The following is a 15868-nucleotide window of genomic DNA, read 5'->3' as shown; positions in this document are numbered from 1 at the left end:
AAACTTGTACTGCTCACAAGCTTCAGCTCCATCTATGTTATGGATTGCCTTTGAGTCTGTCCAGTTTCCTTCGGCCCTTCTGGCAGCTTCCTGACTTCCATGAATGGCAATAGGTCCTTGGTCCGAAGGTATCTTCATGCAAAGATATGCTGGATGAAGAATTGCTTCGAAGGCATTGAGAGTACCACGACCAATGATTGCATTGTAAGGGTATTCCATGTCAACAATATCGAACACAACTTGTTCAGTCCTTGTGTTGTTAATAAATCCGAAGGTTACTGGCATTGTGATTTTTCCAAGTGCTACAATCTGCCTTCCTCCGAAGCCACAAAGGGGATGTGTGGCATCATGGATTTTGTCTTCGGGCTCTTACATCTGTCTGAAGGCCTTAGCAAATATGATATCAGCTACGCTGCCTGTATCAACCAAAACATTATGGACCAGAAATCCTTTGATCACACAAGAGATAACCATAGCATCGTTGTGTGGGTAATCCTTGAGCTGAAGATCCTCTTGAGAGAAGGTAATTGGAATGTGAGACCATCTTGACTTGATGAAGGGTCCTTGTACCCCTACATGTTGTACTCTTCTTTGTGCCTCCTTCTTCTATTTCTTGTTAGCCGGCTCTGAGCATGAACCGCCTGTTATCGGGAGAATCAGCTTCGGAGCCGAAGCAGTTCCAGCTTGGTTCTTGAACGAAGCCATTGTCTCAGGAAAGTGGAAGTGAGTTCACCGGAGGTGGGCGCCAATGTTGGGGACTTGTTCTCAAATGCTATTAATTAAGAACAAGGCAACATAAAATGTTAAATATTAATGCCCTTCATCCGCTGAAGCATTATCTCCCTAAGGAGTTAATGAACTTCGGACGAAGACCACGAGCAGAGTATTACGAAGGTTACACCTTCGTAATTAAACTTACAAAATAATACAAAGTAATATAAAATGTGGAACATTAAAGATAAATACATCAGAAATAAATGACATCATTCGTATATTTACTATATGAATCTCAGATGTTAAAACATAATGTTTAGGTACATTTATACCTTTGCCTTGACAAATAATAATTCTCGAGTGATGTGTTTGCAATTACAGGAATGCGTGAACAGTAAAGGAATAATGTTCACTATTTATAGGCACAGGACACAGCCTGTGAGGAATTACAATCATGCCCCTCATAAAAGTCTACAACAATGACTCAGACCCTTATGGACTAAAAGGCCATTCTATCTTTAAGTCGATTCGACCCTTCATCATCGGATATGCTATAATACCGAAGCTTCATGAATGGTGCCTTCGGCATCACGTACGAGCAGCTTCAGCCGAAGCTGTTTCTTTCCGCAGGACCTTCAGCGACGAAGCATGGTCCCAACACAAGCTCATTATCTTTCATAGCAAAAGAATTATACTCATTTAAGACTAGGCAATGTTTTTTTCTCACGGATATGGATGTGTCATCATGGAGCTCATGCAATTTTAGCCAAATCTCATTAGCGGTTTTCAATGTAAAAACTAGATTAAAAATATCCATGCTAAGAGATTCATACAAGCAATTTTTGGTGCTAGCATTTAAATGAATTTCTTTTTCCTCACTCATGGTGGGTTTCTCGGAATTTTTGGGTGGTTTCATCCCTTCACGAGTGACTCTCCAAACACCTAGATCAACGGCCTCTAGGTAACAAGTCATTATAGCACTATAATATGGAAAGTTAGTGCCGTCAAAGTGTGGTGGCCTATGGGTATCCATCCCTTTTCTCTAAAAAGTGTTGGCTCTTTTAGCGGTGAAGCTAAAGCTTTTCAAATGAGCCAAACCAGGCTTTGATACCAATTGAAGGAAATAGGTGACGCCTAAGATGGGGGTGAATTAGGACTTCTAAAACTCTCTAAACTAAGCACAAATGAATCCCTAGAGCAAAACCTATGCAAATAAGCAATCTAGAATGTGCAAACTAGGTTTTGTCTAAGTGTTGCTATCTCTACCGCAATGCCTAAGTTTCAATCCTAAACAATTTGAGTATAAAGACAAGATTGAAACTTAAATACTTAATATAAATGCGGAAGCTAAAGAGCATGGTAGAGATACAAACTCTCGTGGATGACGCTGGTATATTTACCGAGGTATCCCGAACCACGCAAGGTCCCGACTAATCCTCGTTGGTGCCGCTACGCAAATGAAAGCCCACGCGAGGGCCAAGCACCTCGGTCGAGTAACTCCGTAGAGAGTCACGGGCCTTCTCCACGCGCAAGTGGTACTCCGCTTTCGGCTCCTCTCGGACGCTCCCCGCCGTCTCCACTAACGAGCTTCCACCTAAAACGCCGCGGACCTCGTTCCCTCTGGTACACGGTGGCGGCCGTGACACAAACGCGGTTGTCACGGTCCCGCAAGACACTCGCCCCACTCGGTACAATTACAACGGATCACACAAGAGCCGAGGGGTTGTGGTTTTTCTAAACTCACTCAACTAACTAGGATTCACCTAGAGCATGCGCTAAAGCGGTCTAACTAACGTAAGCACTTCGCAAAGCACCTACGCTAATCACCGAGTGATTCTATTAAGCACTTGGGTGTATAAGAACTTGGAAATGTCTATACTATGCCTTGGTATGTTCTTTGGGCTCCCACACCTTGAAATGGTCGATTGGGTTGGTATTTATAGGCCCCAACACAATTCTAACCGTTAGAGAAAAGTTGCTGCTCTCTACGGCACACCGGATAGTCCGGTGGAGGCACCGGACGGTCCGATGCACCTGTCCGGTTTGCCTAGCCATTGGATCTGACACCGCATGTGACCGTTGGCGTTGCAGGCTTTCACACTGAATAGTCCGGTGGCTTCTCTTCACCAGTGCCACCAGGAGCTAGCCGTTGGGCTACAGTTCCCTGGTGCATCGGACAGTCTGGTGCTCTCAGCCGGACAGTCCGCTCGTGGAAACACTGTTCTTTGTTTCTTGGACTTTGCTTGATACTTGTTGATCTTCACTTGTGATCTTCATAATGTCTTCTTTTGAGGTGTTACTTTCCTCAATGCCTTAGTCCAAGTAACTTTAGCATCCTGTGAACTACAATCATAAACACTAGCAAACACATTAGTCTACATGTTATGTTGATCATCAAACACCAAAACCTTTTGAGCTAAATGGCCTGGGGTCCATTTTTCTTACATTGTTGATACTAATTTGATGCCACTTATTTCACTTATATTGGGACCTTGTTGTCAGGTTTTCTTCTCACGTCAATTGAGACACTTCTTGAGAAACCTGAGACCTATGGGTTATGGACCCATCACGCTCCTATTGTGCCACTTGATATTGTTTGTTGATGTTGATTGCATTGTTGTCATTGGGTTTCACACATAACCCCGTTAATAGAAGTATTGTTATTATGCACTTGATGAAGATATTTTTGACTTGGATCTTGATTGTTTTGCATACTCTTTTGTGGAAAAATTCTTGAAAAATGACTACCATCAACATGACCGAAACAAAACTTTCTCTAGGACTATTTTTTGACCTAGACACCTAGTTTGCTATTCATTGCACACTTTTGTCCGATGAGTAATGACTAAGGGTGATCATGGGACATCTCAAATTGTAAATGATCCACTTGAACGCAGGGACAGGAGACAGAAATATCCAATTGATTTGATGGCAAAATCATCGTTCTTTGCACTCTTTCATCTCAAAGCGCAAAAACACAAGAGCACAAGAGTAAGGGAGGGAGAAGCAACACACACAAGAGCCAAAATGCAGCAAGAATACACACACAAGTGAAGAAAAGAGCACGAATAAAAACCAATAGAGTCTCAACTCAAAACACGCTCAGATCTCTCTCGAACGAACCAAGGCGTGATCGAAGTCTGGGAGTATGTTGTAAGCTCTTGTCTTTGTCTCGGTGTGTTGCATGGGTACCACTCCATGGCGTCCAGGGGGGTTCTTGTATAGCCCCAAGGAGCCTAGAGCCATTTGTTCTTCATTTGGGAAGCAATTAGCCTTCCCTATATGTGTGCACGGATTGAACAATCGGTGATCTGCTTCCTTCAATGGCCGAGCTGATCATTGTGCGCCTTAGGTCGCATGGCACACCAGACACGACTCACCTGAGGCCACAACTCGCCCGAGGTCATAACGCGCTCGAGGCAGCAGCTCACTCGAGGACACGACTCGCTCGAGGCAGTCATGACTCACCCGAGGGAGACCTCGATGGGAGATGAGGTTCCAATTCGCCTAAGGCCAACCTCGGTGGGAGACGCTGTTTCGATTCGCCTGAGGCCAACTTTGATGGGAGACGCTGTTCCGATTTGCCTGAGGCCAACCTTGGTGGGAGACACAATCTCAGTTCGCCCGAGGCCATCTGCGGACGGGAGACACAGTCTCGGCTCGCCCGAGCCCATCCTCGGATGGGAAACACATTCAGGGTTCGCCCGAGCGCAATCACGACTCGCCTGAGCGCATCTCCGACTCGCCCGAGCACATCTCAGGTGACTGCCCTGTGAGGCCGAGACTGGCCGAAGTTTGGTCATTCTTATCCAAACTTCTTCACCGCATTTTGACTCAACTTGAGAAGTTTATTAGCACTTAGATGAACATTGTTAACACCTAAAACAAATGACTAAGTGCTAGAAACATACCTTTCCTTCAATTTGCTTTCTAAACACCTGTTCTCATGCTCATAGGAGAAGTGTTAGTTCCTAGTAATGTGTTGAGCATTTAGTCACCAAAACAATTAGAAATGCCCCAAGGGCACATTTCCCTTTCAATCTCCCCCTTTTTGGTGATTCATGCCAACACACCAAAACCAACTTAAAAAGTACTAACATAACCAAATATGATCCAACTTTTGCAAATTGAAGTCAAGTCAAACACCAGTAGAATTGGTATATGATTTGACATATTTGGATCATCTTGCCACCACTTGGTTTATTTTCGCAAAACAAATTCATTTTCTTCTAAGTCAAAACACTTAGTTTTGCAAATTTAAACCAATTTTCAAGACATTTTTTATAAAGAAGCCAAAACTTCCCCTTTTCCCATAATAATGATTTCTCCCCCACAAGAGAGTAGTTTTGCAATCAAAGGGATCCTCTTGCTGTTAAGAGGGTTTTGATAAAAAAAGTCAAGTTCAAAACATAATACTTTTTGAAATACACAAGTGGTGGTTGATCCAGTTGCTTTGGCCTTAATTTCTCCCCTTTGACATTAAGCACCAAAATGGACAAACTAGTGGCCTTAAACCTCATTCCCTTACCAAAAATTGCCAATTTAAGAGCAAGAAGGCAATGAACACTGAGAGCAACTTGAACAAGGTACATTGATACTGTTATGCAAGCCTTTGCCTTTGTCCAAGTCCACCATTTCCCATTCAATCTACCTTTGAGACTACACCAAAATCACTTAAGCAAACATATTAGTCTCAAAGGGTCAAGTTGTAGCATATCCTCCCCCTAAACATATGCATTGTTTGCACAAGGACTTGTGAGGTCCGAGGATGACATTCTACAACTTGAGCACCAAAATAAGCAATAAAGACAATTAAGAACATGATCAAAGGCATAAAAGTACATGTATGCTATAGATCAATCCAAGTTTCATGAATCTAAGACATTTAGCTCACTACGTAGCTTACAAAACCTTTTCTCATCTAAAGATTTGGTGAAGATATCAACTAGCTGGTGATCGATGCTAACATGGCAAACATTGTATCTCCCCTTTGCTGGTGGTCTCTCAAAAAGTAATTTTGGATGTCTATGTGCTTAGTGCGACTGTGTTCAACGGGATTGTCCGCTAAGCTTAAATTGTAGCCAAAGCCCCGAAGGGTTTGCCTCATCCAAGGTAGTTGTGCGCAACACTGACCTGCAACAACATACTCGTCCTCCACGGTGGATAGGGCAATGAATGTTTGTTTCTTTGAGCTCCAAGACACTAGGGATCTTCCTAGTAATTGACAAGTCCCTGAAGTTCTCTTCTTATCAACCTTGCACCTGGCATAGTTGGAGTCTGAATATCCAATCAAGTCAACGGTAGACCCCTTAGGATACCAGAGCCCGATGTAAGGCGTATGAACTACATATCGAAGAATGCGCTTCACATCCACAAGGTGACATTCCTTGGGGTCGGATTGAAATCTAGCACATATGCAAATAGAAAGCATAATATACGGTCAACTTGCATAAAGATAAAGCAAGGATCATATCATAGACCGGTATACCTTTTGATCTATGGACTTACCACCCGCGTTGAGATCCAGATGTCCGTCAGTACCCGTTGGCGTCTTAGCAGGCTTTGCGTCCTTCATCCCAAACTTCTTTAGGATATCTTATGTATATTTCGTTTGAGAGATGAATGTCCCTTCCTTGAGTTGCTTCACTTGAAAAATCCGAGGAAGTAAGTCAAGTCTCCCATCATGGACATCTACATTTTTTCCATCATCACCCTGCTAAACTCCACACACGACTTTTGATTAGTAGAACCAATTATTATGGCATCAACATATATTTGGCATATAAACAAATCACCATTGCAAGTCTTAGTGAAAAGAGTAGGATCGGCTTTCCCTACCTTGAAAGCATTAGAAATAAGAAAATCTCTAAGGCATTCATACCATACTCTAGAGGCTTGCTTAAGTCCATAGAGCGCCTTAGAGAGCTTATACACATGGTCGGGGTACCTGTCATCCTCGAAGTCAGGGGATTGCTCCACATACACCTCCTCCTTGATTGGCCCATTGAGGAAGGTGCTCTTCATGTCCATTTGATAGAGCTTAAAAGAATGGTGAGCAACATAGGCTAATAGTATGCGAATAGACTCAAGCCTAGCTATAGGAGCAAACGTCTCCTCAAAATCCAAACCTGCGACTTGGGCATATCCTTTTGCCACAAGTCTCGCCTTGTTTCTTGTCACCGCCTTGTACTCGTCTTGTTTGTTGCAGAACACCCACTTGGTTCCCACAACATTTTGTTTAGGATGTGGCACCAAACTCCATACTTCATTTATCTTGAAGTTGTTTAGCTCCTCTTGCATGGTCAAAACCCAGTTCGGATCCTGTAAGGCTTCTTCTATTGTGAAAGGCTCAATAGAAGAAACAAAGGGGTAGTGCTCACAAAAATTAGCAATACGTGAACACGTAGTAACTCCTTTGCTGATGTCACCAAGGATTTGATCCACTAGATGATCCTTTTGGATATTGGTGCAAACTTGGGTTGGAGGTGCATGTGGTACTTCTTCCTCCTACTTTTCTTCTTGTTCTTGTGCTCCCCCAGATCCATACCTTTGGGCACCCGAGACTCCCTCGGGCGACCGTTATCTTGAAGTAAGCCCTCGGGCACCCGAGACACCTTCAGGCGGTCGTCGCCTTGAGGTAAGCCCTCGGACACCCGAGACACCCTCGAGCGCCCGTCGTCATCCCAAGGCACCCTCAGGCGGTCATCGTCTTAAGGTGTATGTTCCTCATCTTGAGTTGTGGATTGCACCATCGTTGAGTAAGAGGGTTGATCTTGTACTTGGTGTTCCCGCGGTTGCACATCGCCTATCACCATAGTCCTCATTGTTGCCGTTAGAACCTTGTTTTCATCAAGATCAACATGCTCTTTTCATCAAATACAACATCACTAGTGACTTCAACTAAACCCGAAGATTTGTTGAAGACCATATATGCCTTTGTATTTGAATCATAACCAAGTAAAAACTCTTCAACGACTTTGGGAGCAAACTTTGAATGTCTACCTTTCTTGACCAAGATGTAGCATTTGCTCCCAAATACACAAAAATAAGAAACACTAAGTTTGTTACTAGTTAGAAGCTCATATGTCATCTTCTTGAGGAGGCGATGAAGGTAGAGGCGGTTTATGGCATGGCAAGTTGTATTCAAGGCTTCCGACCAAAACCGCTTTGGCAACTTGTATTCTCCCAGCAGCGTTCTTACCATATCAATGTCACACCCGGATTTAAGGGACAAACCCGAGTGCGTCTCATATGTGCGCCAAAGAAGACCAACATACAATGACTCAGTGTATAGAGATAAATGTCACAAACTTTATTACATAACAAAAAGGTCTTACAAAATAACTGATAATAAATAAAGCAAACTAATATTATTTCCTTGACGCCATCAAGTCGACTAGGAGACGAAACCTAGACCTCATTGAACTCCTCGTAGTAGTCTTCCTTCGGGGCCACCTGCTCTTCACCTGTGGGGGTTTATTGCAAGGGTGACCTCACAAAAGTTCATCGCTCAACAAGTATGGGGAATAATGTGCATGAGCTCACTTACGGTGGGGGCTCATGTATAGTGTCAGGCTCATCAACAAATAATGGTTATAGCTGAGCGTTGCTTTTAATAAGTAAGTTAAATTTTATTAGCAATTACTAGGTACAAGTGAATACCAACCCAAATAAACTGAGAGATCATAATTAATAATAAAACCCATAATGTGATGCATATGACAAATTAAGTTTAATTCCATAAGTTACTCATGTGAGGGTTCGAGCCGCTCATGACCGTGAGCACGACTGATATACAAGTTTTACACTCTGTAGAGGTTGCACATAAGTTCCACTAGCTTTAGAAACCCCGCTACGGTTTATGAGGAGAGCGATATAGGAATCCTCCGTCTGAAAAGCCATCGCAACATGATCAACCCAAGAACCTCCCTATACCGGCAACTCCCCTACCGTCCTTGCCCCTTGCGGGTAAGGTAGTCCTCCACTAGCTTTCCTAATTAGTCAGCCAAGGGCATCCCATACCACCCTCGTGGTAGCACTATTTTCCTGGGTGGTTCTCCATGTTCGAGTTAACACCATATTCTTATCATGAACAATAAATAATTGAATAACAATAAATAGCATGACCATGATTAATATGTATCTTAACACCCAAAACCACATAGAGTGATATCATATACTACCCAAAAGTTCAGTGGTAAGCAAGGTGTAAGGTAAACCAATCTAGGGTGACCTATTGGGTCCCATCAAATTTAGTCTAAGCATATCATTGTGATTAACAAGAACATTATTGGGTAAAGAAGAGTGATCAATGGCATAACTTGCCTTCAATGAGCTCCTGCTCAGAGTTTTCCACCAGCTGAAGGTGACTGGGGGCCAGTGGCATAGGAAAGACCCTATTCCCCGGACCGCTAACGATGACTACTTTACGTCACGTATGGCTCATGAGTTTAAAATCTTTCCTTACGAAAGAAACATTGGTGTTGTTGTGTCTACAGTGATGGAAAAGAATCGTCAAGAGTCCCTACGAAAAAAGCGGAAGGCCCCGCTTCGGCTGGTGGACCCACGATGCGACGCGAAGGTGTCACGTCCCAGTGTGAAGGGGGCTACCATGGGTGCTGTGATGCCCCCTCCAGTGGTGCCAGCGGCCTCCGAGAGGGTGTCTTCGCCACCGCGCGCTGTTGAGGCGGCGGTTTCAAAGACTGGTAGGACCTGCCAGGAGTTGTTCATGGACGACTACCTAGTATGGGGTATCACCATGTTTGATGCCCAGACGGGGCTGCCACCTGCTAGTGACTGGGGTGTTGGTGTGTGGATTTTGTATGGTGATACATGTTTGTGCTAAACTGTGTTTTGGGTGCAGGGACTGAAACTGGGCAGTTGGTGGTAGCACCGGCGAGGCCAACTGCTAACAAAGGGGCTTCAGCGAAGAGCGAAGTTGTTACCTTGCCGGGCCCGTGGGTGCACTTTGCGCCGTCGCTGACGAGGGTGGCGAAATTGTAGATGCTTCTGTGGTCGAAGGCGTGGCGGCGGTCGCCATGCGACAGTTGCGTTATGTCAGTTTTTTTAACCATGGTTTTTGTAATACCATGCAGTCGTCTTCTCCGATCAAGTTGCGTCCGGAGCACTGGTTATGTGGCGACCTCGTAGTTGCGTTCCTAAAGGAGACGGTTGGAGGGAAAAATGCAGCGCCTTCGGATGCAACACACCGAAGCCGTCAGGGACAAGTCCACGACCGATAACAAGAGTTGGAACCTTCTAGATAAGGTGGTTGCGCTTGAAAAAGAGAATGAAGATCTCGGTCACCGGCTCAATGATGAGAAGGATGCCGCTGCTGAGGCAAAGACAGAGACCGAAACCGCCCACGCGGAGGCCCAAGTCGCTCGCAAGCACACTACCGAGCTAGAGCTCGAGGTGAAGGGTATGTGTGCCTACCATGAGAGAGTGGAGGCCGCCACACAAGTGGGTGTGGACCGGGCGCACACACTTTTTGTGGTTGCTTACCGCGACCTGGGCGAGCAGACGGCCCCCTTCGACAAATCAGAAGAGGAGGTGGGGACTCGTTTCCTTGGGTGGCTGCAGGAGGAGCTAGAGTCTCTTCCATCCATCGTGATGGGCCTAATGTCCTATGTGTCGCTCGTGTCCTGTGAAGGGGCTGCGAATGCCTTGGCCCGCGAGGGTTGTAGACACTTCAATGCCTTTGACCGAAGCAACGAGGACTTCGATGCTAGTGTATTTCTGGTCGAAGACGACGTACTGAAGCGCTCGGCCATGGCGCTTTATGATAGGATGTTGTGTCCTCACGACCTGTCGTCAGAGAGAGAGCCAACCGGGCGCTGGCACATGTATGCTTGTATCCTTGGCGGGGACATCCCTTATATTTGCCTTGTCTAAAGCACTGTTGTATTGCCTTCACAGGTGATGAGGAATGAAGAGGTCAAAGACCTCACCGGCTTAGAGAGCTCAATAGCCCGATAAGATGTTGACACTGAGGTGGGAGCTGAAGAGCGGTCTTCGCTTACGAAGGTCGACACTGATGACCCTGGGGCGGTGGGGACTGAGCAGCCGTCTGCCTCTATGTAGGTGTAATAATTAGAGTAAGGCTGGTACAACAATGTTTTTTACTTTGTTTGATACTTAAAGTCGGCTGCTGCACAGGTTCTGATGTCTGGGCATGCGCAAACAGATTTTAGTGATATTGGGAATGATATACCGTTGATGTGTCGAAGTCCGATAAGGCTTAGCAGCGGGGAGTCTGATTTAGATTCGTGGTCATCGGGAAGTGAGGAATTACTGAGTTTGTTTGCTAGGATGGACGATGAGTCTTCGGAAGACGACTTAGATTTTTTGTGGTGTTAGATTTGTTTGTGGTGGAGTCTATTGCAGTGGAGTCTTTGTCTAGGGTTTCCCCGACTGCGACGAGGGGCAAGAGAAGGGTCGGAGTGCTGAAACAGAGAGTGGGAACCTTTGACGAGTCGTCGCAAGGCACTAGAGGCTCCCAAAGGCATCATCGTATGGGAATGGAGGGGGCTCGCCCACGGGAGGGAATGCGGTCGAGGAGGGGCCTCGCTGGATCATCCTTGCGCTGATAACTGGACGACGTTTTGAAGAGGGAGATCTAAGGGCTCTATTTTACAGCGAGGAGCTTATACTTATGTTGTTTAATTTCCGGGAGGCTGGCCTAATCCCAAAGGCGGAGCCTATGTAAAATGTAGGCGTTGACATGGCCGTTCTTTAGTGAAATTAATTGGAAACGCTGCCCTCACCCCCTTCACCAAAGGACGACTATGAGAGCCTTCTGACAGAACGAAATACCTTGTATATGAATGGTAATTTCACGCTCGTTGTTTTCACGCACTTGAATTGAGTAAGTTGCATCCTTTGGTGGTTGTGTTATAGAAGATTCTACATGCGGAATACTTTGCACCCTTGGATTTTTAGGGATGTGTTATATTTTTTGATCTAACTGCACCCATAGACGACTTTTTGTTCGGATAGAGATAGGCGTCTCTCGCATGACTTCGCACCCTTAGGTGGTTTGATGCACTTGTTGTGCTGATCCGGCTGCACCCTCGGACGACTTTGCACCCTTAGGTGGTTTGATGCACTTGTTGTGCTGATCCGGCTACACCCTTAGGTGACTTTTGCTCGAATAGAGTCGGTGTCTCTCGGACGACTTCGCACCCTTAGGTGGTTTGATGCACTTATTGTGCTGATCCGGCTGCACCCTTAGGCAACTTTTGCTTAGATAGAGTGGGTGTCTCTCGGACGACTTTGCACCCTTAGGTGGTTTGATGCAATTGTTGTGCTGATCCGGCTGCACCCTTAGACGACTTTTGCTCGGATAGAATATATTTGTCTGTCACACCCGGATTTAAGGGATAAAGCCGGGTGCATCTCATATGTGCGCCAAAGAAGAACATCACATATAATGACAAAGTGTATAGAGATAAATGTCATAAATATCATTATTACATAGTAGAAGTCTTAAAAAAATTAATTGAGAACAATAAAGCGAACTAAATATTATTGCTCAACGCCATAAAGCTGACAGATAAGCTCGTACTCTTCGTTGTAAGCCTCCTCCTGGATCACCTGTTCTTTTCTTGTGAGGGGTTTATATATCGCAAGAGTGAGCTCACAAAATATCATAGCTCAACAAGTTGTGGGGAATAACGTGCATGAACTCACCAAAGGTGGGAATTCATGTGAATTGTAAGGCTGATCAACAAATAATGGTTAAAGCTGAGCATTGCTTTTAATAAGTTGGTCAAATTTTATTAGTAGTTACTAAATGTAAGTATATACCAAACCAGAGTAATAATATATCAAATTAATAATAAACCACAATGCGATGCAAATGACCAATTAAATTTTATTCCATAAGTTACTCATGTGAGGGTCCGAGCCGCTCATGACCCTAAGCACGACTGATATACCAGTTTTACACTCTGCAGATGTTGCACATCTTTACCCACAAGTCATGTTACCCATCTGCCAAGGAGTCATGAATCCCATACACCTCTGCCAAGGAAGCGAGGCAGGGTAACACTACGAGGCCTTTACAAAGTTCCACTAGTTTCAGAAAACACGCTACAGTTTCTAGGGAGCGCAATGCAGGAATCCCCCATCTAACCGCCATCGCAGCAAAATCAACCCGAGAACCTCCCTACACCGACCACTCCCCTACTGCCCTTGCCCCTTTCGGGTAAGGTAGTCATCCACTAGCTTTCCTAATTAGTCAGCCAAGGGCGTCCCATACCACCCTTGTGGTAACACTGTTTTCCCGGGTGGTTCTCCATGTTCCAATTAAAATAATGATCTTGTCGTGAACAGTAAATAACAAATTGATAATAAAAGCATGATCATGAATAATGTGTATCTTAATACCCAAAACCACATAAAGCAATAGCAGGTACTACCCAAAAGTTCAGTGGTAAACAAGGTATAAAGATAGCCAAACTAGCGTGACCTATTGGGTCCCATCAAAATTAGCCTATGCAGATCATAATGTTTAACGAGAACATTATTGGGTAAATAGAAGTGATCAAGGGCACAACTTGCCTTCAACGAGCTCCTGCTCAGCAATTTCCACTTGCTGAACACCTGGGTCCTCGGTCACTTGTTCGTCTACTCGAAGCAATACAAACAAACTTGGTATAGGAAAAATTAACATCACACCACACATGAGTACATAATACATGATAATAATCTACGGATCGTAACGAGGCTGTAGTTCGAGAATCACTCAATTCAGAGTTACGGTTATCGAGTTATGATTTCCCAAAGTCTTTAAGTGTTTAGTATGGGATAAATTAAGTAGATAATTTTAGTCTATGTTTCATGTCTAAACAGAGTTAATAAGTGATAAACCATATTACTACAAAATTAATGCCACTGGAATGGATTAAAAAGGAGTTAAAATGAATTTTCTAGGAATTAACCAAGTTCTGGAATTATTTTTGTGCTAGAAAAGTATTTTCTATATTGTTTTTCCTAATTTCTTAGGTCACTGGACTGGGCGCATAATTACCAGGGAGTACGGGGTCAAAACTGTAAATGTCAAGGACCCAAATTAAACTATGTTCTACTACTACAGGACGACGGGTTGGTTTCGCTTAACCTGAGGGTCTCTTCTGCAAAATTGGCTCGGCGAAGGAGTATCCGCCAAACCTGACCGTTTGATCAACAACTGACGGCCACGATTAGATCAACCGCCGACTGAACTGATACGAAATTGAGGTCGTAAGATCCTAATCCTATGGTTCAGGTTCTATGTACACGTGATAAGTTGTTGGCCCTCTGATCCCGATCGTGCGGCACACCAAAACCCAAGCCGACCGGGACCTCAGAATCTAATCCTATCCCTAGATTTGGGATCGCACGACCAAGGTTCATCACTACCCTGACGACACAGGAGGGCGGCACCGCCAGTCATCCACGGAGGCAACCCCACCGGCGCACGACGACCCGGAACATCCGTGCCCCATCCGACCCCAGGGATAGAGCCATGCATGGAGGAGAGGATTGCAGATGTCATGGGATGTTACTCACTGGCTGACAAGCGGTGGAGGGGTTTGACCACGGAGATGCACGACACGGCGGAGTAGGACGAAGACCGGCGAGCAATTGAGACGGCACCGATGGAGAATCTACGCGTCACGGCCCTAGAATCACTCCGTGTGGCTACCGTGAGTACCTCCGGACACTCTCGGGTTGAGGATTCGCGGCGCGGGAGGGCAGCCACGGCGACAATCCCACAGCCTTCTCTCTTTCGAATTTCTCTAGCGGTGGTGTTGCTGGTGGCGGTGAACTGGGAGGAGGAGGGAAACTTGGCGGTAGGAATTTATGCCCCTCACGTGCCGGTGTGGAGAGGGTTCTGTTAGGGGTCAGTTAGAGCATGTGACGGCGGAGAAATCGACCGTGTCCGTTAGCGAGGCGCGAGAAGATCAACATGAGTAGGCTGATAGGTGGAGCCTGCAGTACAGCAATCTCCGTGCGCCGTGGCAAGGCTGAGAAGTGGGCCCTGGCAGTCAGTAGTCGGTGAATTGGTTTACTTGCTAGATGGGCCGCGCGGAAGCTAGGCAAGCTGGGTTGGACGTCCGGATTCGGCCCATGCGTCCGAAATCGTTTTCTATTTATTCCTTTTCTGTTTCTTTTTCTTTTCATTTTTAGATTCTAAATTTTGAATTCAAACTTTGTGGTGAATTTTGTACTTAGATTAAATGTACAATTTGAACATACCAGTATGGAAGGAATTTATTTATTTATATATTTATTTTGTATTATGTAGTATTTTTTCTCTTTCCCTTTCTATGTTATTTTCCATATTTCTAAATTGTAATTTAGGTTAAATCCCAATTTGGACATTAACATATTTCTATTTATATTGCTAGTATTAAATGCACAAACACATAAATCCAACATGATGCATGAATTATTTTAGGTGTCATTAGTTAATTGTTCACTTTAAATATGGTTATTCCCCTGTAATAATGAATAGAGGGCAAAACATATAATAAGATCAACTCTTTTCTTAACATTTACAAATTGGGTATTACATTGTCGCACACGACGACTATCGTTAGACTTGCCGTTGTGGTGATTGTCTTGACGTCGAATGCCAAAGGCCGACCCCGCGGTCTTTTTTGACATTTTTTGGTACTTTTGGGGGGTTTTCCTGTTTGCTTTATTACATGGCACAGCCTCGTTAAAAACCTCACCCCCTGCGAGAAAAAGAGTGTGGGCCCAACCAAAGTAATGTGTTGGTAGATGTTACAAAGGCGCGAAGGCCCTGGCAATAGCTGGCTTACAAATAAAATTTCCTCAGATTTTCTATGTTCCACGAGTGTTCGAGGTCTTCGCCTGCTTGTGTTGCAAGTCTGTATGCGTTTGGTGATGTTTTATTTTTGATGATGAAAGGCCCTTACCATTTTGGCTCTAGTTTGCCTCTAGATTCTGTTCTGCTGGTTCTGATGAGGACGAGATCCCCCTCTTCGAACTCTTTGGGAGTGACAACTTTGCCTCACCAGGTCTTCGTTTGCTCTTGATATTTGTTCAATGCTTCGAGGGCGTCGACATGATCCCCATCGAGGAGATCTTTTGTTGTTAGTTCGTCAATGTCTGGTATGGCCTTGGAGTTTGTTCGAGGCGA

This window comes from Zea mays, chromosome 3 (assembly GCF_902167145.1).
Source record: "Zea mays cultivar B73 chromosome 3, Zm-B73-REFERENCE-NAM-5.0, whole genome shotgun sequence".
NCBI classification, from domain to species: Eukaryota; Viridiplantae; Streptophyta; class Magnoliopsida; order Poales; family Poaceae; genus Zea; species Zea mays.
This window is presented reverse-complemented; position numbering follows the sequence as displayed.